The sequence below is a fragment of the Bufo bufo genome, chromosome 3 (genome assembly GCF_905171765.1).
Source record: "Bufo bufo chromosome 3, aBufBuf1.1, whole genome shotgun sequence".
Classification (NCBI taxonomy): Eukaryota; Metazoa; Chordata; class Amphibia; order Anura; family Bufonidae; genus Bufo; species Bufo bufo.
The window spans coordinates 391,330,913-391,358,514 of record NC_053391.1 but is presented as its reverse complement, the minus strand read 5'-3'; positions in this window follow the sequence as shown (position 1 = coordinate 391,358,514).

The window sequence follows — 27,602 nt, the reverse complement described above, 5'->3', positions numbered from 1 at the left end:
ACCATATGGCATTCCTTTCCTTCTGTGCAATGCCGTCTGCCCGTACAGCAGTTTATGACCACATATGGGGTGTTTCTGTAAACTACAGAATCAGGGCAATAGATATTGAGTTTTGTTTGGCTGTTAACCCTTGCTTTGTTAGTGGAAAAAAAATTGATTAAAATGGAAAATCTGCCAAAAAGTGTATGGGTCCGCATCCAAGCCGCAAATACTGCGGCTCGGATGCGGACCAAAACAACGGTTGTGTGCATGAGGCCAAAGTGACACATGTCAGATTTTCAAAAATCAGCCTGGGATTTATGGTGAAAAGTGGCTCGGTAGTGAAGGGGTTAAAAAAGTATAACAAAAAAAAACGCATCAAAACACATGGATTCTATGCTGAATTCTGTACGCCGATTTTCAAAATCAGTCATGTGAACATATCCTAACACTGTTATTACGGGGCAACAGTGGACATTATAGAGAAAGAGGTATAATAGGAGAGTACTACAACACCCAGCATATCCAGTCTGTTATTATGTCACATCAGATGACATTACAGGGAGGAGGTAGGAGGAAAACTACAACTCACACCATGTCCAGGCTGTTATTATGTGATATCAGAGGACATTACAAGAAGGAGGTATAAAAGGAGAGAACTACAGCTCTCAACATGTCCAGGCTGTTATTATGGGGCATCAAAGGTTATTACATGGAGAGGGATACAAGAGAGAACTACAAGTTCCAGCAGTTCTAGGATATTATTTGCTATCAGAGGAGTGAGAAGAAAAGAACTATTAGGCCCCTTTCACACGGGCGAGTATTCCGCGTGGATGAAATGCATGAGTTGAACACATTGCACCCACACTGAATCCTGACCCATTCATTTCTATGGGGCTGTGCACACGAGCGGTGATTTTCACGCATTACTTGTGCGTTGCGTGAAAATCGCAGCATGCTCCTCTTTGTGCGTTTTTCACGTAACGCAGGGTATGAATGTGGTAGCGTGAAAATCGCAATCACCCGCAAGCAAGTGCGGATGCGGTGTGATTTTCACGCACGGTTGCTAGGTGACGATCGGCATGGGGACCCAATCATTATTATTTTCCCTTATAACATGGTTATAAGGGAAAACAATAGCATTCTGAATACAGAATGCATAGTAAAAAAAATAAAAAAATTATTTAACTCACCTTAATCCACTTGTTCGCGCAGCCGGCATCTCTTCTGTCTTCATCTGTGAGCAATAGGACCTTTGATGACGTCCCTACGCTCATCACATGATCCATCACCATGGTGATGGATCATGTGATGGACCATGTGATGACCGGAGTGACGTCACCACAGGTCCTTTTCCTGCACACAGCAAAGAAGAAGACAGAAGAGAAGCCGGGCTGCGCGATCAAGTGGATTAAGGTGAGTTAAATTATTATTTATTTATTTTTAACCCCTCCAGCGCTATTGTACTATGCATTCTGTATTCAGAATGCTATTATTTTCCCTTATAACCATGTTATAAGGGAAAATAATACAATCTACAGAACACCGATCCCAAGCCCGAAGTTCTCTGAAGAAGTTCGGGTTTGGGTACCAAACATGCCGATTTTTCTCACGCGCATGCAAAACGCATTACAATGTTTTGCACTCGCGCTGAAAAATCGCGCATGTTCCCGCAACGCACCCGCACCTTTTCCCGCAATGCCTGTGTGAAAGAAGCCTAACACCCAGGGAAACCACTAACCTGTCACACACACACACAGTACAGGAGCTCTGTCCACATGGTGACATCACTACGGTCCATACAGGTCCTTCACCGCTTCTCTGCACTGCTGACCTCTTTCAATGGGTAAAGGGTGAAATAAAATTGGCTGGAGTGAGCAAGTTAAAAAAAAAGGCTGGGAGGTTTTGTGAGAACCTGCTGCTGTTTTGCAGCTTCCATACTCTTTTACAGTGTCTGACAGTCTGTTAAAGTGAGTGCAGTGTTAGGTAGAGATGGCCTTGTGGTTCGCCCGGCGGTCGTTTCGCAGCAAACTTTGCGTGTTCGCGATTCGCCGAACATGCGAAAATATGGAGAAATTCGCGCCCCACCATATTCTTTTACATTATGAAGAACTTTGACCCATGACACTTCCATCAGGTGGTACAGGACAGCCAATTGAGACATTTCAGCACATGGACATACCCCCTACCTTAAAAATAAACCTGATCTGGCCGAAATTTTACATTCAGTGTTTTGCCAGTGTAGGGAAAGGTTGCTGTGTGGAGCAGGGACACCAAACGCTAGCTAATAGGGCCACAAAAGTCATTTTAAGGACTAGAATAGGTGTGCTATCTATCTGTGTGATACACAGAGGGGTGCAATATACTTATAATATACTTTTATACTGAGTCAAAAACACATAGATCTATATAGTGATCACCTGGAAGTCAGGGGCCTAGGGGCTAGGGGCTTACTAGGGCCATTTTTATATAGGGTAAGGTTCCGGATGGGGTCGCTCTTATCAGGGCGGGTGGTCTGTGGTTAGGCTATCAGGGCACAGTTCTAATAGCACCCTTCTGTAGGGCAATATCAGGGACAGTTCTTTGCCCACCCTCTCCTTCAATACCACATCATTATCTAGCCCAGGGATAGATGTTTTTTGCTTTCCCTCCGGGATACATGGATGTGCACTGGAACCCCCCGGATTGTGGTAGGACATATGGTTTCTGATTTGGTGCCGCCGAGCACCTGATTTAGTGTCGCCGAGCACTTGTTATTGCCTACCACATCTATGCTTTTTGCTTAAAGGGGTTCTGCACTTTGTTTTAACTGATGATCTATCCTCTGGATAGATCATCAGCATCTGATCGGCAAGGGTCCGACACCCGGGACCCCCGCCGATCAGCTGTTTTTAGAAGGCAGCGCCGCTCCAGCAGCGCCGCGGCCTTCTCGCTGTTTACCGCTGGCCCAGTGAAGTCACGACTAGTATCAACTAGCGTGGTCAGGGCTATGCTCTGTTCACTTGAATGGAGCTTAGCCCCTCCCACGCTATTTGATACTAGTCATGACGTCACTGGGCCGGCGTAAACAGTGAGAAGGCCGCGCCGCTGCTGGAGCGCCGCTGCCTTCTCAAACAGCTGATCGGCGGGGGTCCTGGGTGTCGGACTCCAACCGATCAGATGCTGATGATCTATCCAGAGGATAGATCATCAGTTAAAACAAAGTGCAGAACCCCTTTAACTTTAATAATTTCATTTTGAGATTAGGCATTTTCTATTATAGTGCCGGCGATGTGCGGTCCACAAATTGCCGAATGCACATGACCGGTGTCCGTGTTTTGCCGATCCGCAAAACACTTACGGACATGTGAACGGAAATTATTAAAGGTTATGTTTTATCTTTATGTGTATTCTAATGGATTGCCTTCCTTGTACAATGTTATAATATACTTTCTATGTTAGAAAGTATATTATAGTGCATTTGTATTGTGCGGCAGTTGTGTGTGTTTCTGCTGCGATACTGCAGGGATATAGAGGGACAAGCGTTATTGGAACTAATAATTTCTACTGGTGTGATATACCAGCCGTCCCCCAAAAAAACTGATTGAAGCGGGGTGTTATATACCAATATACTTTCTTTATAGTGCATTTGAGTACTGTATAGTGCATTTGCGCATTCGCATTGCCTATATTTCGCATTGAAAAAAATTATGAATGGAGATCGCAAATTCGAATAATATATCTGGTATGTCTCTGTCCATGTTGTCGGACTATTTGTGCACTTCTAGTAATTATTTCTTGGCTGCAAATATGAGCTGAAGGTTTTTCAGGTTCACCTGCCATTAAAATGAATGGGACCCGCCGCGAACTTGCGGTTCGCGAACAGTCCCGGCAGATGTTCGTCCATCACTAGTGTTAGGCCCCATACCCTGCTTGCCTGTGAGCTACGCTCCTGCACGGATTCCGTCTCCAACCGATAATGGAGATGAGCAGTGATGAGTGGCAGGGGCAATATTCGAATTTGCGATATTTAGTGAATATTTGGGCGAATATTCGTCATATATTCGATTATCGTCAATCGGAAAACTCGCAATATGAAAATTTGCCATCAACACTACTCCTAAAGTCAAAGATATTGCAGCCTTCTCATTGGCCCACAAGCAAGAAGCAGTGAGGGATCATGGGTACTAATGAAAAAAAATCTAGAATATTTGCGATTACGAAAATATAGCACTATATTCTAGATATTCGAATATTAGAATATTCGCGATCAACACTACAGATGAGAAGAGAAAGGAGAGCCTTCACTAACTGCAGGATTTCTGTTTAACTGCTTTCTGCAGCAGCTTCAGATGTCCATGAAGAAAGCACTACAGACATACTTTCCTGAGCAGGTTAGGTTTCATTTTTTTTGTTTTTTAGTGTTTAGTGGCCTTTTAATTGACTTGCACCATTGGGCCACTTCACATGTTTCTCAGCAAACATACCAATAATTCAGTCTGCATGAAGATTAATGGGACAACAATACTGTTACTTAGCAATCATGCCGCCTTACAAACTGTTAGTGAAAGGACTTGAATACATAATTATTGCTATTGTAATTTACTTTACTAATTATACAAGATATTGCTGCCTAGTGTACAGCACTCACAAGAGCTGTTGCTAGGCAACAGTGACAATTCCTTGTGCTGAAAGGGGTTATGCTATGATTGGTGTAAAAAAACGATTAAATCAGACATATGGGGGCTCATTTATTAAGACTGGCGTTTTAGACGTAGGTCTTAATACCCCTTCAGCTGGCGGTGGATGTGCCAGCTCCCTTGCTCGTGTGGATTTTGACCATTTTCTACGCATAGAAAATGATAAATAAGAGGGGCCTGCTAGCCCGCCCCATTCCCCACCCACCTCATGCCCCCTTTTTTAGACCTGGAGTGAGCAGGGAAAAGTTGCAGATTGCGACACAGATAACCTTTGCACCACAATTTGTGACAGGTATACTCAGACCTTGCCCTCTCCACCTTGGGGCATCACAGGGCCTTGAAACCCATTACACTGGCTCTCCAACAAGCCTATGTACAATATTGCTGGAGCTTCTTGTTTTCTCTTGCATTCTCCTATAACTTGAGGCCATACCTCATCCATTCCCTCGAGGAGGATAAAGAGGCCCCGCATAAGGTTGGCATACCAATGAGAGACCTCAGTCCCTATCCCGCCTTGGACCCCTCAGCCTGTGCGTTCCTGGATCACCAAGCAGGAACCTCCGTTGACGCTGAGGACCACCACCTAAATCTCCGGAGGCTCAAGTCTATGGGCCGTTTCTTATCGTCAACATTTGGAGCGAACAGGACTACCTGCACCAGTTCTGACTAGGCCACCTTGCTCACCTGGCGGCACCTCAGGTTTTCTTTTACTCCTTTTTAAATGCTTTCTTTTTCCTGTCAGCTGTTTTTTGTTTTTCTTTGGTCACCAACGGCTTGCCTGTCAAGCCTATTGAGCTTGGTCTCAAATAATAACTTTACATGAAGCTACTATATGTGTGGTCAATTCATACGCCCCAATAGACCATCCTATTGATTTTTTAGGACCCTGGCTGACATTATAGATCCCTTGGTGTATCGTCATCTAATTTGCCTTGGGGGACTTCAATTTTGTGATGAATACCAGTTTAGATCGATCTGATCTCTCCAGTAGTGTTGATCGAGCATGCACGGCCGAACACCTGTTTAGCTCGAGCATCTCGATGCTCAGCACATGAGCAACGGCCGGACACCCTAGTGGTGGTGTGCGTGAGCGTAATAGTGATAAGGTGCCCAGGATAGTAGCACTCACGGTTAAGTTGTCCCTTGGGGCCAGTGTGCTACACAGAGTGACAAACGCTATTGAAACAAATAATTTAAACTGGTGTGATATACCAGTTTCCCCCCGAAAAAACTGATTGAAGCAGGGGTATTATATACCAATAATAAACCTTCCATATAGTGCATTGGGGTAGTGCAGCATTTGTTTGCGGTTCTGCTGCATTATCGCAGCTACACAGAGGGACAAACACTATTGGAACAAATAATTTCAACTGATATGATATACCAGTTGCCCCCCCCCAAAACTGATTGAAGCAGATGTGTTATATACCAATAATATACTTTCTATATAGTGCATTTGGATAGTGCAGCATTTGCTTGCAGTTTTGCTGCGTTACCGCAGCTACACAGAGTGACAAATGCTATTGGAACAAATAATTTCTACCGGTGTGATATACCAGTTGCCCCACAAAAAAAGTTATTGAAGCAGGGGTGTGATATACCAATAATATACTTTCTATATAGTGCAGGGGTGGCCAACCTTACAGACACAAAGAGCCACAACCTATACATTTACACAAATATGCGTGCACACAACAGTATTACTGCAATTGAAATTTCAAACATTTAAAAGTGTATTTAAACCACCTTTCCAACCTGTAATGTAGACAACTTTAGTGAGACTTCTGGCAATCCTTGTTTTTCACAATGTGTTTCAAATCTGGCTTGTATTCAGTCGTTGCTACTTGAAGCAATTCTTTAACATGTGTGTCAGTAAGAACAGAACGATGCTTTGATTTCACATGTTTCAGGGTGGAAAAAACAGATTCACAAACATATGTTGAGCCAAACATTGACAGAAGCTTCAGTGCAGCTCGTTTTACATTGGGATGCTTCTCCATAGGCACGATTTTCCAAAACTCCAGGGTTCCCTCACTCAGAATTGACCTGAGTCGGTCATCTTCTAAAAGTTCAATCATCTCAATTTGAGTTGTTGCTTCATCTGTCACCAGCGGGGGTTTCAAACAATCTGAATCGGCAGCAAAAGGGTTAACGAGGAATGTAATTTGTGGCCTCTTCAGTTGTAGATCCTGGAATCTGTCCTCAAAGGTCTGTTGTAGGTTTTCAAGAAGTTCTGCGTAGTAAGAAGTTCTCCTTTTTAGGATCTCAGCAGCTTGGGCACTTGCAATTGACACAGAGGGGAAATGTGTTAGTTCTTCCTTTCTCAGATTAGTTTTAAAAAGCTTGAGCTTGTTAACAAATGCAAAAACTGTTTGCACTAGATCGGGCACCATCTTTAATTTCCCTTGGAGCTCAAGGTTGAGTCTATCCAGGTGGTGCAGCATGTCCACCAGAAATGCCAGATCCAAAATCCACTTGGAATCAGAGATCAAAGGATAGTCTTTGTGTTTTTCTTCCAGAAACAACTTTACCCGACTCAAAAGTAAAAAAAAAAAATTGATATCACCTTACATCTTGAAAGCCACCTTACAGAGCAGTGAAGTGGCAAATCACTGGGAAGGTTCTCATCAAGGTCTGCAATGAGATTTCTGAACTGTCTGTGATTAAGCGCATGAGTGCGAATAAAATTGACAATTTCCAGAACAGGCATCATGACGTGGTCTAACTTTTTAGACACCAGCTGCTCCTGATGAATGATGCAATGAAGTGTCCAAAATTCAGGAAATCGGTCATCACATTTAGATAGCCCGACAAGGCCATTCACAGATCCTATCATAGACGGTGCTCCATCTGTGGTTATGGCTGTGAGTTTTGATAATGGCAAATTTGTCTTTTCAACTACAGTCATCAGGGTCTCTTTCATATCGATGCCACAAGTTCTGTCTGTTAACGGGACAATAACAAGTAGCTCTTCTTTTATTGTACAGTTGTCTGATATAGACCATGCAAAAATTGCCAACTGAGGCTTGTCTTGTATATCAGTAGACTCATCCAGTGCAATACTGAAATACTGGCATTTTTCAAGGTCAGAGTACAGCTGTGTTTCAACTGAACTGTTAGTGTCTGATATTCTGTGTTCAACTGTATGTCGTGACAATTGGAGGTCTGATACCATTCGTTTCAAACGTTCATCTTCTGGAGACAAGATTGCAATGGCGTCACTAAGGCAACTTTTCACAAATTCCCCTTCATTGTGTGGTTTTTTGGCTCGAGCGATATTCCATGCCAGTTGATAGGATGCAAGAGTGACAGTTTCTGAATGTTTTGTAAGTTTCTTAAAGAACTGTTGTTCTGAGTGGCGTTTCAATGACTTTAGCTTGTGTTTGCGAAGTTCAGTACCTGCTGGAAAGTCGTGGTCCATTTTAGCATGTTGTGAGGCAAAGTGGTGCTGAAGATTTGAAGCTTTAAAATGTGATATTGATGTCTGGCATATCAGACAGAATGGCTTCCCTTTCCTCTCAATGAAAAAATACAAATCTTCCCACTCCGGTAGAAATGTTCTGCGTTCATCTTCATATTTACGCTTGGCTTTATGTTTAGTGTGGTGACTTTGCAGCGTTCTCCTTACTGAGGGGTGGAGGCTGGCTTTGATTTTGTTTGGATTCCTAGTTTTCTTGGTTTCCTCCAATTATTTTTCATCCTATGTAAGACACACCTAGGTTTCAGAGGAGAAAAACCCAATCCTCATCAGACCTCCAAAATGAGACCTCTAATACTCAGATGAGACTTTACAAATCAGACACCCCCATGCTCTGATCACCCACAATGCTCAGACAACCCCTCCATGCTCAGATGATCTGACATGGGGGAGTTATGAGCATGGGGTGACTGATTTGTTTTGTCTTATGTGAGCACTGGGGGGCTTATTTTGTGGGTCTGAAGAGGATTTGGGGGTCTTATCTGAGCTCATATTACCCCCATAAAAAAATGAAGAGTTAAAAAAATGGCAAATTGTCCGGGTGTCTGCTGTTTTAAAAGACAATATCGCCAACGAGTCATACGGTGGTAGAGTAGTGGATAATTATGCTAATTAAGTGTAACTATTGGGAGGATGATTAAACAGGGGTATATAATACTTCACATAAGTTTTGTTTTAGTTTTTTATTTTGCAGCATAAAATACGAGTGCAGCAGTGTCATTATCATTTGGAGGCAATTACAGTCAGTGAATTTTGTGGCCATTTCACACTGCAAATTCGTTATGTAACTGCAGAAATACAAATACGACTGACTGTCAAAATGTCCCTCCCAACCACTGTGATTGGTTTATCTACCAGGTGCACATTGCCCCTCACATAGCTTACACTTCAAGCTGCAGCCTGCAGGCAGCACTGATGACATGCAAGCTTGTGGTTGCAGAAGTTGCCCAGCGAGCGTTCAGTACAGTCAGCAATGTGCTCACCCTTAAAGCCACCTCCCGCCGCATCGGTCTTCTGTTCTTGCTCCTGTACTTTATGACAGCAAGGGGGCGGTGCTAATTAAGTCCCGCGCAGAACGTCCTCAAGCGTCAGGACGTTATCACTGTAGGCCTGCTGTCAGTACTTATTAGCGTGGCACTGCAACTCTCGGCAGTGCTGCACTTTACACTCTGTTACACCAAACCAATACGGTGCGTTTGGGGCGGCGTTGGGCCCCATAAAGACTACAGGCCCGGGGCTGCCTACTATTATAATCCGCCACTGATTAGCTGGCACGCTCCCCTGCGAACTGCATATGTAGACAGAGCTCTGCAGAGAGAAGGAGCAGAAAATGAAGTTGTAAGGAGCCGCATGCGGCTCACCAGCTGCGGGTTGGCCACCCCTGATAGAGTGCATTTGGGTAGTGCAGCATTTGTTTGCAGTTCTACTGCGTTACCTCAGCTACACAGAGTGACAAACAAAATACTATTTGTGGTGGCTCTCCCTCCTCATCAGAATTGGTGAAGGTGCTCTGTGTTGTGTGACTCACCTAGTCACAAATGTGTAAAAGATCAAAGAAAAAAGGCAATACAGGCACTCACCATCTGAGAGCAATGTAAAAATAGATGTGTTTAATAGTTAAAACTGAATGTCGTAGTGTAAAATGCAGATATCAATAATAAATATCAATGATAAATATCAATAATCCATATATGTGGTAGAAATGTAATAAACAAGTGGTAGTGAAAGTGTAGTAAAAATAGAGTGATATTAAAATATATGAAAAAATATATAAAAAATGTATAAAAAATAATAATAAAAAGTGGAAAAGTAAAAGTCTCTTAGGTCCTTAGTACGGTGCAAAAATTAATGTCTCTTATTGATTTAAATCTGCAGATAAAGTGCACCGAAATGCAGTGTACAAAAAATAGTAAATAAATAAAGTGCAAAGTTAATATGGTTCCAGTGTAGATTATAGTCACTTTTCATAAATAGTTCGATAGTGATCAAGCATGATGCAAATAATCGCAATATAGCGCTTGAGAGGTCACTTAAAAGTTCTTGACAAGATGCTTTAAATATCGATTTGGAAGAGAATGACTTATAGTAGAGGATGTAACATATACTTGTCTCTACTTACAGGAGACTTAGTTGGATATGGCTGTGATCGGGGGCGTCCCACCTGTTCCTCAGCTACTCACCCGTCCTGTTGCGTCTATATTCTTCCTGGGTTTGTGCCGATAAGAGTTTTCGTGTAGCCGGCCTCGCTACACTTTCGGCGTCTCACGTGATTGTGCACCGGATCGCCCGGCTTGTCACGTGTTTATTCCAATGAATGCGATTATATGATAAATATTCGTAATGTTCCGAATATTTAAAAATGAGACTTTCGATATTTCTTCATTAAAGTCTTAAAAGCTTTGAGGATGAATTGTGCTGAATTTCCTTGTAGCATTGATGAATCGATTCTCGTTCGAACGAAAAAGTTTTTTGCAGATTATTCGTATACTCCCGAATTATGCTGCTGTGTTGAATTCGCGGTAATCCGAAAAGAAGAAAAGGGGGGTCCCATCCAATGACGCCAGACACGTTTCAAGGTGTACTGCCTCTTCCTCAGTGACCATCTGAGGAAGAGGCAAAACACCTCGAAACGCGTATTTTCGGATTACCGTGAATTCAACACAGCAGCATAATTCGGGAGTATACGAATAATCTGCAAAAAACTTTTTCGTTCGAACGAGAATCGATTCATCAATGCTACAAGGAAATTCATCACAATTCATCAATTAATCTACATTGGAACCATACTAACTTTGCACTTTATTTATTTACTATTTTTTGTACACTGCATTTCGGTGCACTTTATCTGCAGATTGCACAATATTTAAATCAATAAGAGACATTAATTTTTGCACCGTACTAAGGACCTAAAAGACTTTAACTTTTCCACTTTTTATTATTATTTTTTATACATTTTTTATATATTTTTTCATATATTTTAATATCACTCTATTTTACCACACTTTCACTACCACTTGTTTATTACATTTCTACCACATATATGGTTTATTGATATTTATCATTGATAATTATTATTGATATCTACATTTTAACCTACAACATTCAGTTTTAACTATTAAACACATCTATTTTTTACATTGCTCTCAGATGGTGAGTGCCTGTATTGCCTTTTTTCTTTGATCTTTTACAGAGTGACAAATGCCATTGGAACAAATAATTTCTACTGGAGTAAAATACCAGTTGCCCCCCCAAAAAACTGATTGAAGCAGGGGTGTTATATACCAATAATATACTTTCTATATAGTGCATTTGGGTAGTGCAGCATTTGTTTGCGGTTTTGCCGCGTTACCTCAGCTACAGATAGTGACAAACGCCATTGGAACAAATAATTTCTACTGGTGTGATATACCAGTTGCCCCCCCCAAAAAAGTGAAAAAAAAAGTGGGTTACAGTAAAATTGTTATTCAGTGACCGCATAATGTACCTCGAGCCACATAATCACAATTTCTTGTATGTCAGGTGAATGCCTAATTTTTAAGGCCCGTACTCCTATAGCCTAAAATAAAAATTTTCTAGGCCGGAGGCAGGGCACATTTCAGAGAATTTCCCTTTAAGACGCATAAAAATGTCCCCTGATTAAGATACAGATTTTTTGTTGGAATTTTTATCATTGATCCCCCTCTAGTATGTCACTGTCCATGTTGTGGGACTATTTGTACACTTCTACTAAGTATTTGGTGGCTGCAAATATGAGCTGAAGGTTTTTCAAACATTTGATCGCGTTCGCGAACCGTCCGGCCGATGTTGTCCATCACTACTGCTGTTATTTGTAAATTTAGAAAGATGGCCTCAACTAGATTAAAGTTCGCTGTAAATGTGAGGCTCCATTTGTTTTTATTTAAGTCATTGCCGAATAGTTTCAGATCAGTCTCATCCCCCTGCCAAACTAGGATTATATCACCTATGAACTGGCGGTATAGTGGTATAGCAGCCGCCCTCCATTCATTTCTATGAGGCCGCCGAAAATAGCTGAGCGCTAGCTCAGCTATTTCCTTCGGGCCCATAGAACTGAATGGGAGTGGTGGCCGCCCCTGCATGGTGTGCTCCCATTCACTTCTATGGGAGAGAATTGGTGGTGGCCAAACCTGGGGATCCTCCAGCCACCACTTTCCCGGCTCCGTTCTTGATACAGCGGTGGGACCTGCACCTATCAGACAATGGGGACATATACTAGCGATATTCCCCCATTCTCTCAGATGGGAATACCGCTTTAAGGGTGCTTTTACATGGCAGTATGTATATTGCGGTCCACAAAACGCGGATCCTCAAAAAATACAGATAACTTCCGAGTGATGTCCATGTTGCATTTGTTTTTTGCAGAACCATTGTAACAATGGCTATTTTTTGTATATTTTGAATAGGACGTGTTCTATCTTTTTTGCAGGGCTGCGTAATGGACATACGGATGCGGACAACACATGGGGTGCTGTCCACATTTTTTGTGGCTCCATTGAATTGAATGGAACTGCATCTGATCCGCATAAAATGCGAATCGGATGCTGAACAAAAATACGGTCGTATGAATGGGATCTAACAAACATGCAACTAAAGACTCTGTGGAAGACTTATCATGAGGGAAATTTTTAAAGCCAGTTTCTCAGGTGTCTGCTGTGTTGCTGTAGTTTACGCCAAATTTATCAAATGTCGCACAATGCTTGATATATTTGGTGAATCTTTAAAGGCAACCTGTCACCGGGATTTTGGGTATAGAGCTGAGGACATGGGTTGCTAGATGGCCACTAGCACATCCGCAATAACCAGTCCCCATAGCTCTGTGTACTTTTATTGTGTAAAAAAAACTATTTGATACATATGCAAATTAACCTGAGTATGTGAGAGGAGTCAGGGACAGGACTCATCTCAGGTTAATTTGCATATGTATCAAATCGTTTTTTTTACACAATAAAAGCACACAGAGCTATGCGGACTGGGTATTGCGGATGTGCTAGCGGTCATCTAGCAACCCATGTCCTCAGCTCTATACACAAAATCCCGGTGACAGGTTCCCTTTAAGTCTAATACATCTGTATTAAGATGTGAGTCCAAATTCTACACCACCCATTTACTGGAGTAACATTGCGAAATTTTTTGACTTTTAACATAGTTAATCACACCAACTTTTCAAAACTCCAGTTAGTGGTGCAAAGATGCAAAATGTCAGAACATAAATTTGTGAGCAGTAGTAAATCTTTTAAAAAACAAGTCACATGATAAGATGAAAAAGCCCCCTGTCATAAAAGTTGTGAATAGGAGACTGAGGCAGCAAGGAAAAACCTTAGAACACTAAGGCCCCTTTCACACGAGCGAGTACTCCGCGCGGGTACAATGCATGATGCGAACGCATTGCGCCCGCACGGAATGCGGACCCATTCATTTCAATGGGGCTGAGTACATGTGCGTTGGTTTTCACACATCACTTGTCCGTTGCGTGAAAATTGCAGCATGTTCTATAGTCTGCTGGCCCCATAGAAGTGAATGGAGCTGCGTGAAAATCGCATCACATCCGCAAGCAAGTGCGGATTTTTCACGGATGGTTGCTAAGACATGTTGTTTGTGTACCTTCAGGTTTTTATCACGCGTGTGCAAAATGCGTTCAGTGATAATCGAGCGATTTTTCTTGCGTCTGGCATCCGTTTTGTATGCGATTGCATTGCGTTTTTCCCATGCGGATGACATGTGGATTGCATGCATTTTTAAAGCGCGTGAAAATGAAAAATTTTAATTACCTTGCCTCACAAAAAACGTAATATAGAGCGATTAAAAATCATATGTACCCTAAACTAGTACTAATAAAACTGTCACCTTATCACCTAGTTTCCAAAATGGGGTCCCTTTTGGGAGTTTTTACTGTAGGGGTGCATCAGGGGGGCTTCAAATGGGACATGGTGTCTAAAAACAAGTCCAGCAATAACCATGCGGCAGTCCTTTCCTTCTGCGCCGTGCCGTGCAACCTTACATTAGTTTACGACCACATGTGGGGTGTTTCTGTAAACCTCAGAATTAGGGTAATAAATGTTGAGTTTTGTTTGACTGTTAACCCTCGATGTGTTAAAAAAAAAGATTAAAATGGAAAATCGTCCAAAAAAGTGAAATTCTGAAATGTCATCTCCATTTTCCTTTAATTCTTGTGGAACACCTAAAGGGTTAACAAAGTTAGTAAAATCAGTTTTAAGTAACTTGAGGGGTGTAGTTTCTACAATGGGGTCATTTATGGGGTGTTTCTATTATTTAAGCCCCACAAAGTGACTTCAGACCTGAACTGGTCCTTAAAAAGTGGGTTTTGGAAATGTTCTTAAAATTTTTTAGAATTGCTTCTAAAATTCTAAGCCTTCTAATGTCCCCAAAAAATAAAATGACATTTACAAAATAATGCAAACATAAAGTAGACATATGGGGAATGTTAATTAATAAATAGTTTATGAGGTATCACTTTCTGTTTCAAAAGCAGAGAAATTGAAATTTAGAAAATTGTGAATTTTTCTAAATTTTTGGTAAATGTGGGATTTTTTCATAAATAAAGGTGAAATATATTGACTCAAATTTATGACTGTCATGAAGTACAATGTGTCACGAGAAAACAATCTCAGAATGGTTTGGACAAATAAAAGCGTTCCAAAGTTATTACCACATAAAATGACACATGTGAGATTTGCAAAAAATGGCCTGGGCAGGAAGGAAAACTGGCTCGGGGTAGATGGGGTTAAGGTAAGACTATATTATCAGACTCATACATGAATGACCCACTGTTTGCCAATACATAGCAGTTTGGTCTATGGCCTGTGTATTCTCAACTTTACCTGTTCTATGTCTAAGTACTTAACCCGTAGAGGACCCGCGCCGTACATGTATGGCGCAGATGTCCATGACTTAAGGACCATGTACGTGCGCTGTGATCGGGCGGGTGCAGGAGATGCGCCCGCCAGATCGGCGGCAGGGGTCCGGCAGTCACTAATAGCCGGACCCCTGCTGCACGCGCCAGAAATCACTGATGGCGGCGCATTAACCGTTGATGTGCCGCAGTCAGCGATGACCGCAGCACATGCGATGTCCTTGTGGGTATCGGAGCTGCCATCGGGCCACCTTGCTGCTGTGACGGGGACCCCATGGCATGGAAAGCAGCACGATGCCTTCCTTAGGCATCGTGGCTGCCTTCCGGGAGAGCCTGTGAGATCCAGCCCCCTGCATCTCACAGGCATGCAGGCTGTAAGTGTATTACAGTCTGTAATACACTTACAGCCAATGCATTACAATGCAGAAGTATTGTAATGCACTGTAAAAGGGATCAGACGCCCAAAAGTTCAAGTCCCAGAGTGGGACAAAAAATAAAGTGAAAAAAAAGGTTAAAAAAATAAAGTTTCAAAAAAAATAATTTTAAGTTTCAAGTTGAGAAAAAAATATCCTTTTGCCAAAATAAAGGGATTATTTTTTTTTTAAATAGGGAAAAAAATAAAAGTAGACATATTCGGTATCACCGTGTCCGTATTGACTGGCTCTATAAAACTATCACATGACCTAGCCCCTCAGGTGAACACTGTCAAAAAAATAAAAACTGTGCTAAATAAACAATTTTTTGGATTTTTTGGTCACCTTACATCACTAAAAGTGCAACACCATGCGATCAAAAAGACGTATACCCCCCAAAATAGTACCAATCTAACCGTCACCTTATCCCGTAAAAAATGGGACCCTACCTAAGACAATCGCCCGAAAACTGAAAAAACTATGGCTCTCAGAATATGGAGTCACTAAAACATGATTTTTAAAAAAAATGATATTATTGTGTAAAACTTACATAAATAAAAATAAGTAGACGTATTAGGTATCGCCGCGTCCGTAATAACCTGCTCTATAAAAAATCACATGAACTAACCCCTCAGGTGAATACCGTAAAAAAAAAAGGGGTCAAGCCATTTTTTGTTACCTTACATCACAAAAAGAGTAATAGCAAGCTATCAAAAGGTCATACGCACCCCAAAATTGTGCCATTCAAACCGTCATCTCATCCCGCAAAAATTATACCGTATCTAAGACAATCGCACAAAAAAACTGAAAAAACAATGTCTCTCAGACTATGGAGAAACTAAAACATTATTATTTTTCTTTCAAAAATTATATTATTGCGTAAAACTTACATAAATAAAAAAAAGTTGACATAATATTAGGTGTCGCCGCATCCGTAATAATCTGCTCTATAAAAATATCACATGAACTAACCCCTCAGGTGAACACCATAAAAATTTATAAAAAACGCTGTTTTTAGTGTAATAGCAAGCGATCAAAAAGTCATAGGCACACCAAAATAGTGCCAATACAACCGTCATCTCATCCTGCAAATATGATACCCTACATAAGACAATCGCCAAAAAACTGAAAAAACGATGGCTCTCAGACTATGGGGACAGTAAAACATGATTTTTTTGGTTTAAAAAATATCATTGTGTAAAACTTACATAAATAAAAAAAAGTAGAAATATTAGGTATCAAAAAAACGGTGTCAAAAAAGCAATTTTTTTTCACCTTACATCACAAAAAGTGTAATAGCAAGCGATTAAAAAGTCATATGCAACCTATAATAGTACCAATGAAATCATCTCATCCTGAAAAAAAATTAGCCTACGGCTTTCAGAATGTGGAGACACTAAAAAATATTTTTTTTTCCAAAATGCTTTGTTATGTAACATAGAAACATAGAAACATAGAATGTGTCGGCAGATAAGAACCATTTGGCCCATCTAGTCTATGTAAAACTGAAACAAACAAAAAAGTCATATTTGGTATTGTCGCTTCCGTAACAACCTGCTCTATAAAAATACGGATGTAGTAGAGTTAACACTCATGATTTATGTGACGTGTTATCTAAACTAAATGCGTTAAGCAAACACCTTCAATTGCTTTTCAATGGCTTTTGTCTCAAGATAACGCGATGAGTTAAGAAATTTGAGTTAAGAGTTAACCCTGCTACATCTGTACAACATGATCTAACCTGTCAGATGAATGTTGTAAATAACAAAAAATAAAAACGGTGCCAAAACAGCTATTTTTTGTTACCTTGCCTCACAAAAAGTATAATATAGAGCAACCAAAAATCATATGTACCCTAAAATAGTACCAACAAAACTGCCACCTTATCCCGTAGTTTCCAAAATGGGGTCACTTTTTTGGAGTTTCTACTCTAGGGGTGCATCAGGGGGGCTTCAAATAGGACATGGTGTCAAAAAACCAGTCCAGCAAAATCTGCTTTCCAAAAACCATATGGCGTTCCTTTGCTTCTGCGCAATGATGTGTGCCCGTACAGCAGTTTACGACCACATATGGGGTGTTTCTGTAAACTACAGAGTCAGGGCAATAAATATTAAGTTTTGTTTGGCTGTTAACCCTTGCTTTGTTACTGGAAAAAAAATAGATTAAAATGGAAAATCTGCCAAAAAAGTGAAATTCTGAAATTTTCCCTCCATTTTCCATTAATTCTTGTGGAACACCTAAAGGGTTAACAAAGTTTGTAAAATCAATTTTGAATACCTTGAGGGGTGTATTTTCTAAAATGGGGTAACTTTTTGGGAGTTTCTACTCTAGGGGTGCATCAGGGGGTCTTCAAATATGACATGGCAGCTTAAAAATATCCCAGTGAAATCTGCTTTCCAAAAACCATATGGTGTTCCTTTCCTTCTGTGCAATGCCGTGTGCCTGTACAACAGTTTACGACCACATATGGGGTGTTTCTGTAATCTACAGAATCAGGGCAATAAATATTGAGTTTTGTTTGGCTGTTAACCCTTGCTTTGTTAGTGGAAAGAAATAGATTAAAATGGAAAATCTGCCAAAAAAGTGAAATTCTGAAATTTTCCCTCCATTTTCCATTAATTCTTGTGGAACACCTAAAGGGTTAACAAAGTTTGTAAAATCAATTTTGAATACCTTGAGGGTTGTATTTTCTAAAATGGGGTCACTTTTTTGGAGTTTCTACTCTAGGGGTGCATCAGGGGGTCGTCAAATATGACATGGCAGCTTAAAATTATCCCAGTGAAATCTGCTTTCCAAAAACCATATGGCGTTCCTTTCCTTCTGCGCAATGCCGTGTGCCCGTACAGCAGTTTATGACCACAAATGGGGTGTTTCTGTAAACTACAAAATCAGGGCAATACATTTAGTTTTGTTTGGCTTTGTTAGTGGAAAAAAATAGATTAAAATGGAGATTCTGCCAAAAAAGTGAAATTCTGAAATTTCCCCTCCATTTTACAATAATTCTTGTGGAACACTTAAAGGGTTAACAAAGTTTGTAAAATCAGTTTTGAATACCTTGAGGGGTGTAGTTTCTAAAATGGGGTCATTTTGGGGTGGTTTCTATTATGTAAGCCTCACAAAGTGACTTCAGACCTGAACTGGTTTTGGAAATTTTCAGAAAAATTTCAAGATTTGCAAGATTTCATGACCTTCTAACGTCCCCAAAAAATAAAATGGCATTCACAAAATTATCCAAACATGAAGTAGACATATGGGGAATGTAAAGTAGTAACTATTTTTGGAGTTATTACTATTTATTATAGAAGTAGAGAAATTGAAATTGGTAAATTTGCAAACAAAACTTGGTAAATTTTGTATTTTTTATAAATAAAAAAATATTATTTTTTACTCAATTTTACTACTATCATGAAGTACAATATGTGATGAGATAACAATCTCAGAATGACCTGGATAAGTAAAATCATTTTAAAGTTATCACCACATTAAGTGACACATGTCAGATTTGCAATAATTGGCCTGGTCCTTAAGGTAAAAAATGGCAGGGTCCTGAAGGGGTTAATAGCAGTATACATGTATTCTATATTGTACATTTTGTGTGTGCTTTTGGGCCGGCCACTTTGTATAAAGTCACTTGGTGTACTACTCATTTATTAGTCACACCAGATTCAAGTTCCGCGGGGGTTCATTTTTCTAATCCTGGCTGTAATGATGAGGATACGTCACCTGTGTGTATATGGTAATGGTCTGGAAGTTGATGTAGTTAAATGGTTTTCCTTACTTTGACCCCTTAAGGACCCTGCCATTTTTCACCTTAAGGACCCGGCCATTTTTTGCAAATCTGACATGTCACTTTACGTGGTGATAACTTTAAAACGCTTTTACTTATCCAGGCCATTCTGAGATTGTTTTCTCATCACGTATTGTACTTCATGACAGTGGTAAAATTGAGTCAAATAAATTTATTTTTATTTATAAAAAAAATCCAAATTTACCAAAGAATTTCGAAAAATTAGCAAATTTCCAAATTTCAATTTCTCTACTTTTATAATAGATAGTAATACCTCCAAAAATAGTTATTACTTTACATTCCCCATATATCTACTTCATGTTTGGATCATTTTGTGAATGCCATTTTATTTTTTGGGGACGTTAGAAGGCTTAGAAGTTTAGAAGCAAATCTTGAAATTTTTCAGAAAATTTCTAAAACCCACTTTTTCAGGACCAGTTCAGGTCTGAAGTCACTTTGTGAGGCTTACATAATAGAAACCACCCAAAAATGACCCCATTTTACAAACTACACCCCTCAAGGTATTCAAAACTGATTTTAAAAACTTTGTTAACCATTTAGGTGTTCCACAAGAATTAATGGAAAATAGAGATTTTTGGGCAGATTTTCCATTTGAATCAATTTTTTCCAGTTACAAAGCAAGGGTTAACAGTCAAACAAAACTCAATATTTATGGCCCTGATTCTGTAGTTTACAGAAACACCCTATATGTGGTCGTAAACTGCTGTACGGGCACACGGCATTGCGCAGAAGGAAAGGAACGCCATATGATTTTTTGAAAAGCAGATATCACTGGGATAATTTTAAGCTGCCATATCACATTTGAAGACCCCCTGATGCACCCCTAGAGTAGAAACTCCAAAAAAGTGACCCCATTTTATAAACTACACCCCTAAAGGTATACAAAACTGATTTTAAAAACTTTGTTAACCCTTTAGGTGTTCCACAAGAATTTATGGCAAATAAAGATAAAATTTCTGAATTTCACATTTTTGGCAGATTTTCCATTTGAATCCATTTTTTCCAGTTACAAAGCAAGGGTTAACAGCCAAACAAAACTCAATATTTATTGCCCTGACTCTGTAGTTTACAGAAACACCCCATATGTGGTCATAAACTTCTGTACGGGCACATGGCAGGGTGCAGAAGGAAATGAATGCCATACGGTTTTTGGAAGGCAGATTTTGCTGGACTGTTTTTTTGACACAATGTCCCATTTGAAGCCCCCCTATATTACACTTTTTGTGAGGCAAGATAACAAGAAATAGCTGTTTTGGCACCGTTTTTATTTTTTATTTACAACATTCATCTGACAGGTTAGATCATGTAGTATTTTTATAGAGCAGGTTGTCATGGACGAGACAATACCAAATATGACTACTTTTTTTGGTTGATTGTTTCAGTTTTACATAACAACAGGGAACTGGTGAAATGGGGGGTTGGATGCGGCTCGTGCTTGTCTGTGGTGCAAGCAGGGATCTTAGCAAAATCTGATACATTGCCTTTAGTCCTAAAGGAATATATGGATGTATTCTCCTCCTTGAACCCCAGGTTTCCCAAGGGACGCATCTATAATCTTTCTAGACCTGAACGCAAAGCCATGGAGGATTATGTTAAAGAGAGTCTCAGTAAGGGACACATTAGGCCTTCTGTATCTCCTATGGGGGCGGGATTTTTCTGTGTCAAAAAGAAAGATGGAAGACTCAGACCTTGTATAGATTATCGGGAGTTAAATAAGATTACGATTAAGAATCAATACTCCCTCCCGTTGATTCTCGATCTGTTTAATCAAGTTCCTGGTTCTCTAAAATTGATTTGAAGGGGGCATATAACTTAATTCGAATTAAGGAGGGAGACGAGTGGAAGACAGCTTTCAATACTCCTGCTGGACACTTCGAATATCTTGTAATGCCTTTTGGACTCAGCAATGCGCCAGCGGTGTTCCAACATTTTATGAATGAGATTTTGAGAGAATTCTTGGGTAAATTTGTGACTGTCTACCTTGATGATGTTTTGATTTTTTCCCCTGATTTTGAGAGTTATGTGTCTCATGTTAAATAAGTGTTGGAGGTTTTGAGGAAGAATCAATTGGCTGCCAAACAGGAGAAATGTGTTTTTGGGGTACAAGAGATTTTGTATCTCAGGTATGTTCTCACTCCTCGCGCCTTTAAAATGGATCTTAGCAAGGTATCAGCAATTATGGACTGGGTAAGGCCATCATCCTTAAAAGCCTTACAACGTGTTTTAGGGTTCGCTAATTATTACCGTAGATTTATAAATAATTTTTCGGTAATTGCTAGACCCTTGACCGACCTCATCAAAAAAGGGGCGGACCTGGATAACTGGTCTGTTAAAGCTACTGAAGCATTTAAAACTCTTAAAAAGGCCTTCAGTAGCGCTCCTGTTTTGATTCAGCTGGATTAAGAGAGACCTTTCATTGTGGAGGTGGATGCCTCAGAGGACGGAGTAGGGGGCGGTCCTCTCACAAGGCCCCTCTAGTCTTATCAATTTAAGGCCTTGTGCCTTCTTTTCCAGAAAAATTTCTCCAACCGAGAGAAATTATGAATTGGGGAATCGTGAATTGCTGGCCATTAAATGGGCATTTGAGGAGTGGAGGCATTTTCTTGAGGAGGCTAAACATTGTGTCACCGTTGTTACTGATCACAAAAATCTGATGTTTCTTGAGTCTGCTAAGAGGTTGAATCCCCGTCAAGCCAGATGGGCATTGTTTTTTACACGTTTTAATTTCTCCATCACTTTCAGGCCAGGAAGTAAGAACGTGAAGGCAGATGCTCTATCTCTGAGTTTTTGTGCGTTTTAGCCTACGGACGCACTGCCTGAAACCATATTGCCAGCTAATGTCTTTTTAGGAGCCGTGTCCCAAGATATTACGGCTCCTATTAAGGCAGAACAACATATGGCCTCGACTCCCACACCAACAGATAAGTTGTTTGTCCCCGAACAATTCCATCTCCGGCTGTTGGGTGAGTGTCATGATTCTGTTTTGTGTGGAGTGTCATGATTCTGGTATCGAGAATACTAAAGAGCTGATATCAAGGTCTTACTGGTGGCCCACCCTATTCAAGGATGTCAAGTCCTATGTTTTGGCCTGCGAGGTGTGTGCCAAGTCTAAAAACCCTAGAACTCGCCCTGCTGGTGAGTTGCGACCCCTACCCATTCCCAGTAGACCCTGGTCTCATATTTCTATGGATTTCATAACGGACCTGCCACCTGCAGAGGATAAAACTGTGGTTTGGTTAGTGATCGATAGGTTCAGTAAGATGGTACATTTTGTTCCTCTTGGTAAGCTTCCTAATGCTAACACTCTGGCCTCTGTATTTGTAGAACAAATTGTACGTTTCACGGTATTCCCCAAAACATTGTATCTGATAGGGTGTCCAGTTTGTGTCTAGATTTTGGAGAGCCTTCTGTCAGAGGTGCCAAATTTTATTGTCTTTCTCATCTGCCTATCATCCTGAGAGTAACGGGCAGACGGAACGACTTAATCAGTCTGTGTTTCTCAGGTCATATGTCTCCGATGATCAACAGAGATATAACCTCCTGGCACTCTGGAAGTAATCAATTGGAGTCGGGTTCCCACCCCGTACAATAATAATAGAAAAACTCCAGTTGTTTGTGAATCAAATGGTTTTCTGTTTATTTTGATATGCGGCTTCAAAGTGACGTTTCGGCCTAGATGGCCTTTATCAAACTGTGACAATATCAATAGAAAAGTGACAATTACAATTTAGTGGACATATAAACCAACATCTGGTTACATATTTATATATGTTATTAATAAGACAATTACTCATACGCTATTAGCATTGTATATACGTATTCATTGCCATACAGTATTGGTGTTCAGCAGAACCAAAGCAAAATAAAAGCAAAATAAAAGACAGAAGTTAAAGAGGGACATAGAAAAGAAACATAGCTTTATACTTAAATCATAGCATTATAATTTAAATCATCATCGCCAGTTAGAGCAGTGTATATGGAAACCTCTATGTTAAGGAGAAGCAATAGATGTTGTGGACCAAGATCTAAAGGTGATGGGTCTAAACTCCGGGTAACACTTGGAACAGAGAAGAGATAAGGTTATATATTAACCTCATAAAGGTAGTTGATATCGTGCCCAGGGGGGGTGGGTAGAATAAGCCTGATGGACTTATAAGTGATCCTATTAGTGGTGTACATATGGAGAGACTTACCCAATACCGCTGTGGGAGGCTGTGTCAATAGATCCTGCGCTGAGTAGGTGATGGCGTGTGTCCACACGCCTCTCTAGGGATGCGCTCTGTTTAGATGCTAGGCGCGTCTCTAAATAGCGTGGGGGGGCGTGTCGCTATGTGCCGGGAGCGTGCGGTCCACCATGCGTTCCACTAGTCACATGGTGGGGAGGATGTGGCGTCACGTGTAACCGGAAAAACCCTGCGTTCCAGGGGAATCCGGAAGTGATGCGTTCCACTACTAGTCTCCTGATCTATCAGTCGGAGGCTAAGCTAGATAACTGTTATTTGACAGTATGTGCACACCTAGCGATTTGGTCTATCTTAGATACTAGAATATGTCTAGTGTGGATGGAGGTGTATATTATACAAACAATCCCAGGATCTATTACCACATTAGAGGGAGGCTTTTGATTCAATATCAGAGAAAAGGATATCAGAGAAAAGGATATCTGGTCATATGTCGCAGTCCGACATTGATTATATAGCCTATGAGAAAGGAGAAGAAAAATGATTAGAGATGCATAATAACTCTTGTTATATCATAACCATGGGACAGATCAGGATTTCATGTAAAACATTGTATTTCGTAGTCTCTGTTGAGTCCCTTAGGTTCCAAGCAGTCCATCTTGTGGATCCAAAATGCTTCCCGTTTTTTTAGTTGCGTTATGCGATCATATCCTCTCCTGTGGGGTAAAATCTGTTCTATGACCTGGTATTTAAGTTGTGATAAATGGTGCCCGGCTGTTTCAAAATGGGACGGTACTGGGAGTAATAGATTTTTGCGTCTAACCGAAGACTTGTGTTGGCATATGCGGTCACGTATTTTTTGGGTCGTTTCACCTATGTAAATTTTGCCGCACGGGCATTTGAGTAAGTACACTACAAAGGCCGAGTCGCATGTGAAAAAGCCTTTCACGGGAAAGCTTTTTCCTGATTGGGGGTGATGAAAATGGGTACCTTTTTGTACATTGCTACATTGTTGGCAGTGAATGCATGGAAAGGAACGCATCACTTCCGGATTCCCCTGGAACGCAGGGTTTTTCCGGTTACACGTGACGCCACATCCTCCCCACCATGTGACTAGTGGAACGCATGGTGGACCGCACGCTCCCGGCACATAGCGACACGCCCCCCACGCTATTTAGAGACGCGCCTAGCATCTAAACAGAGCGCATCCCTAGAGAGGCGTGTGGACACACGCCATCACCTACTCAGCGCAGGATCTATTGACACAGCCTCCCACAGCGGTATTGGGTAAGTCTCTCCATATGTACACCACTAATAGGATCACTTATAAGTCCATCAGGCTTATTCTACCCACCCCCCCTGGGCACGATATCAACTACCTTTATGAGGTTAATATATAACCTTATCTCTTCTCTGTTCCAAGTGTTACCCGGAGTTTAGACCCATCACCTTTAGATCTTGGTCCACAACATCTATTGCTTCTCCTTAACATAGAGGTTTCCATATACACTGCTCTAACTGGCGATGATGATTTAAATTATAATGCTATGATTTAAGTATAAAGCTATGTTTCTTTTCTATGTCCCTCTTTAACTTCTGTCTTTTATTTTGCTTTTATTTTGCTTTGGTTCTGCTGAACACCAATACTGTATGGCAATGAATACGTATATACAATGCTAATAGCGTATGAGTAATTGTCTTATTAATAACATATATAAATATGTAACCAGATGTTGGTTTATATGTCCACTAAATTGTAATTGTCACTTTTCTATTGATATTGTCACAGTTTGATAAAGGCCATCTAGGCCGAAACGTCACTTTGAAGCCGCATATCAAAATAAACAGAAAACCATTTGATTCACAAACAACTGGAGTTTTTCTATTATTATTGTACGGGGTGGGAACCCGACTCCAATTGATTACTTCCAGAGTGCCAGGAGGTTATATCTCTACTTGATCTTCCCTTACTGGACTGAGCACCTGAGACCAACATCATGGCAAGTGAAACTCTTTCCTTTGAACAGGACGAGATTACACATATGCTATCACAAGTCAACATCTCAAGTGATTTTCTACAAACATCACCTTCAGAATTGAAGTCCAGGGACCTCGAGAGGGAATCCCGGAGACTACTGAACTACGAACTTCACTGCGTTACATTAGCGGAATACCTTAAAGTACAGAGAATCCCTCGCGGCCTGAGAATCCGCACGAGACCGACATTCTTTAAGGACGACGCCGAATTTTGTAACAAGTTCGAACGCATTTTAAATAAATGCTCCTTTGACCTTATTGCCTTAACTTTATCATACCTCCAAGAAGCAATCACCAAAACTAAAGGTGAAATCAAGACCATAGAGGAACAATTAACCGCGGTACTACCGGCAGATGAATTCCAGCAGCTACACACCAAGATTGAATCTTCTCTACAGAACCACAAGAAGGAAGTCGAGTCCACGAAACGTAACAAGTTTCTACGCGATACCGAGGATTACAGACTCAACAGGGTATATAAATGGCCCGACCCCACCAATACCACCAACAGCCGCTACAGATACCGCTCCCAATCAAGGGACTCATCACACTCAGGCTCAGAAGGTGACCCCCACTCTCAACAGGACAACTATACTCAACATTCCTTCAGAGGCCGACGCAGAAACCAGGGAAGAACGGCAACAACAACACGGAGACCACCCAACATGACGACTAGATCTCAGGTACCGTCTTTAGTCGTAAATATCTCATCACACTCACTAGGACCTGCTGAGATATCCCTTCTTGAGATGGGATTATCGTTCTGTCCGTCTAACCAAGTGGACACTTTCCAATTGGATTTAGACCTACACAGACTTTACAGGAACATTCGCCTAAAGGCACATTTTTCTGAACTACAGGAACGCAACAAGACCATCTCTTGTAATCCTAGCCCACAAGTTTCCATCGGTGACTTGGGACTAAGAAACAAGAGTCATTTCATGCCACCTAAGACAAAACCGGCCATAGAGACCTTTATTGCCCTGGTCCAAAAAGACATGACCCAATTTAGGAAAGATCTCCACATGGGCAAATATAAATACCAAAATAACCTTAACAATGTCCAAAAACAGGCCCTCCTCTCCTTAACAAAAAGAAAAGACCTTATCATAAAACCAGCAGATAAAGGGGGTGCACTGGTACTAATGGACAAAGCCCAATATACAACAGAGATTCACCGCCAATTACAAGATACAACCATTTACCGCAAACTCACCTCAGACCCCACCCCACAGATTAGGGAGAAAATACGCAAGATTTTACAGCAATATCAGATGCTAAACATCATTGACAACACTACGGTCACCTTCCTATCCAATAGCCATCCGGTCATCCCTGTTCTATACACACTACCCAAAATCCATAAAGACCTACATAAACCACCCGGGAGACCAATCGTGGCCTCAACTAATTCGATATTGTCACCACTTTCCATTCTACTAGAAAAATCACTCACTCCCTTGATCAAACTGACTAAATCATTTATACTCGATACATCAGACTTTTTAAAGATTATCCACAATCTCCCACCACTACCACAAGAAACACTACTGGTCACTTGGGACGTCTCGAGCCTATACACCTCAATCCAACACAACAAAGGACTACAGGCCGTCTCTAAATGCCTTACAGTCAACTTCAACAATCCTGACACTATATCATTCTATATGGACATACTGGAACTTGTTCTCACCAATAATTTTTTTCTTTTTGAAGACACCTTCTATTTACAGTGCCAGGGGACCGCGATGGGGTCCAACGTAGCCCCTCCATATGCAAATTGCTACATGGCCGAGTTCGAGGAATCCTTCATCTATCCAGACAGTCGTTTTTGTGAACATGTTCTCGTTTGGAAACGCTATATCGATGACATTTTTTGCATATGGAGGGGTTCGTTGGAGTCCCTGAACGACTTCCACTCATACCTCAACAGTATATATCAAGAATTACAGTTCACCATTCATTCTGACCCTACATCCATCAGCTTCCTAGATACAACGGTCATCAAAACTCCATCAGACACCCTCTCCACAGACCTGTACCGAAAACCAACAGACCGCAACAACCTACTACACTTTAAAAGTTTCCATGCATTGAATACCAAGAAATCCCTCCCCACCTCCCAGTACACAAGAATC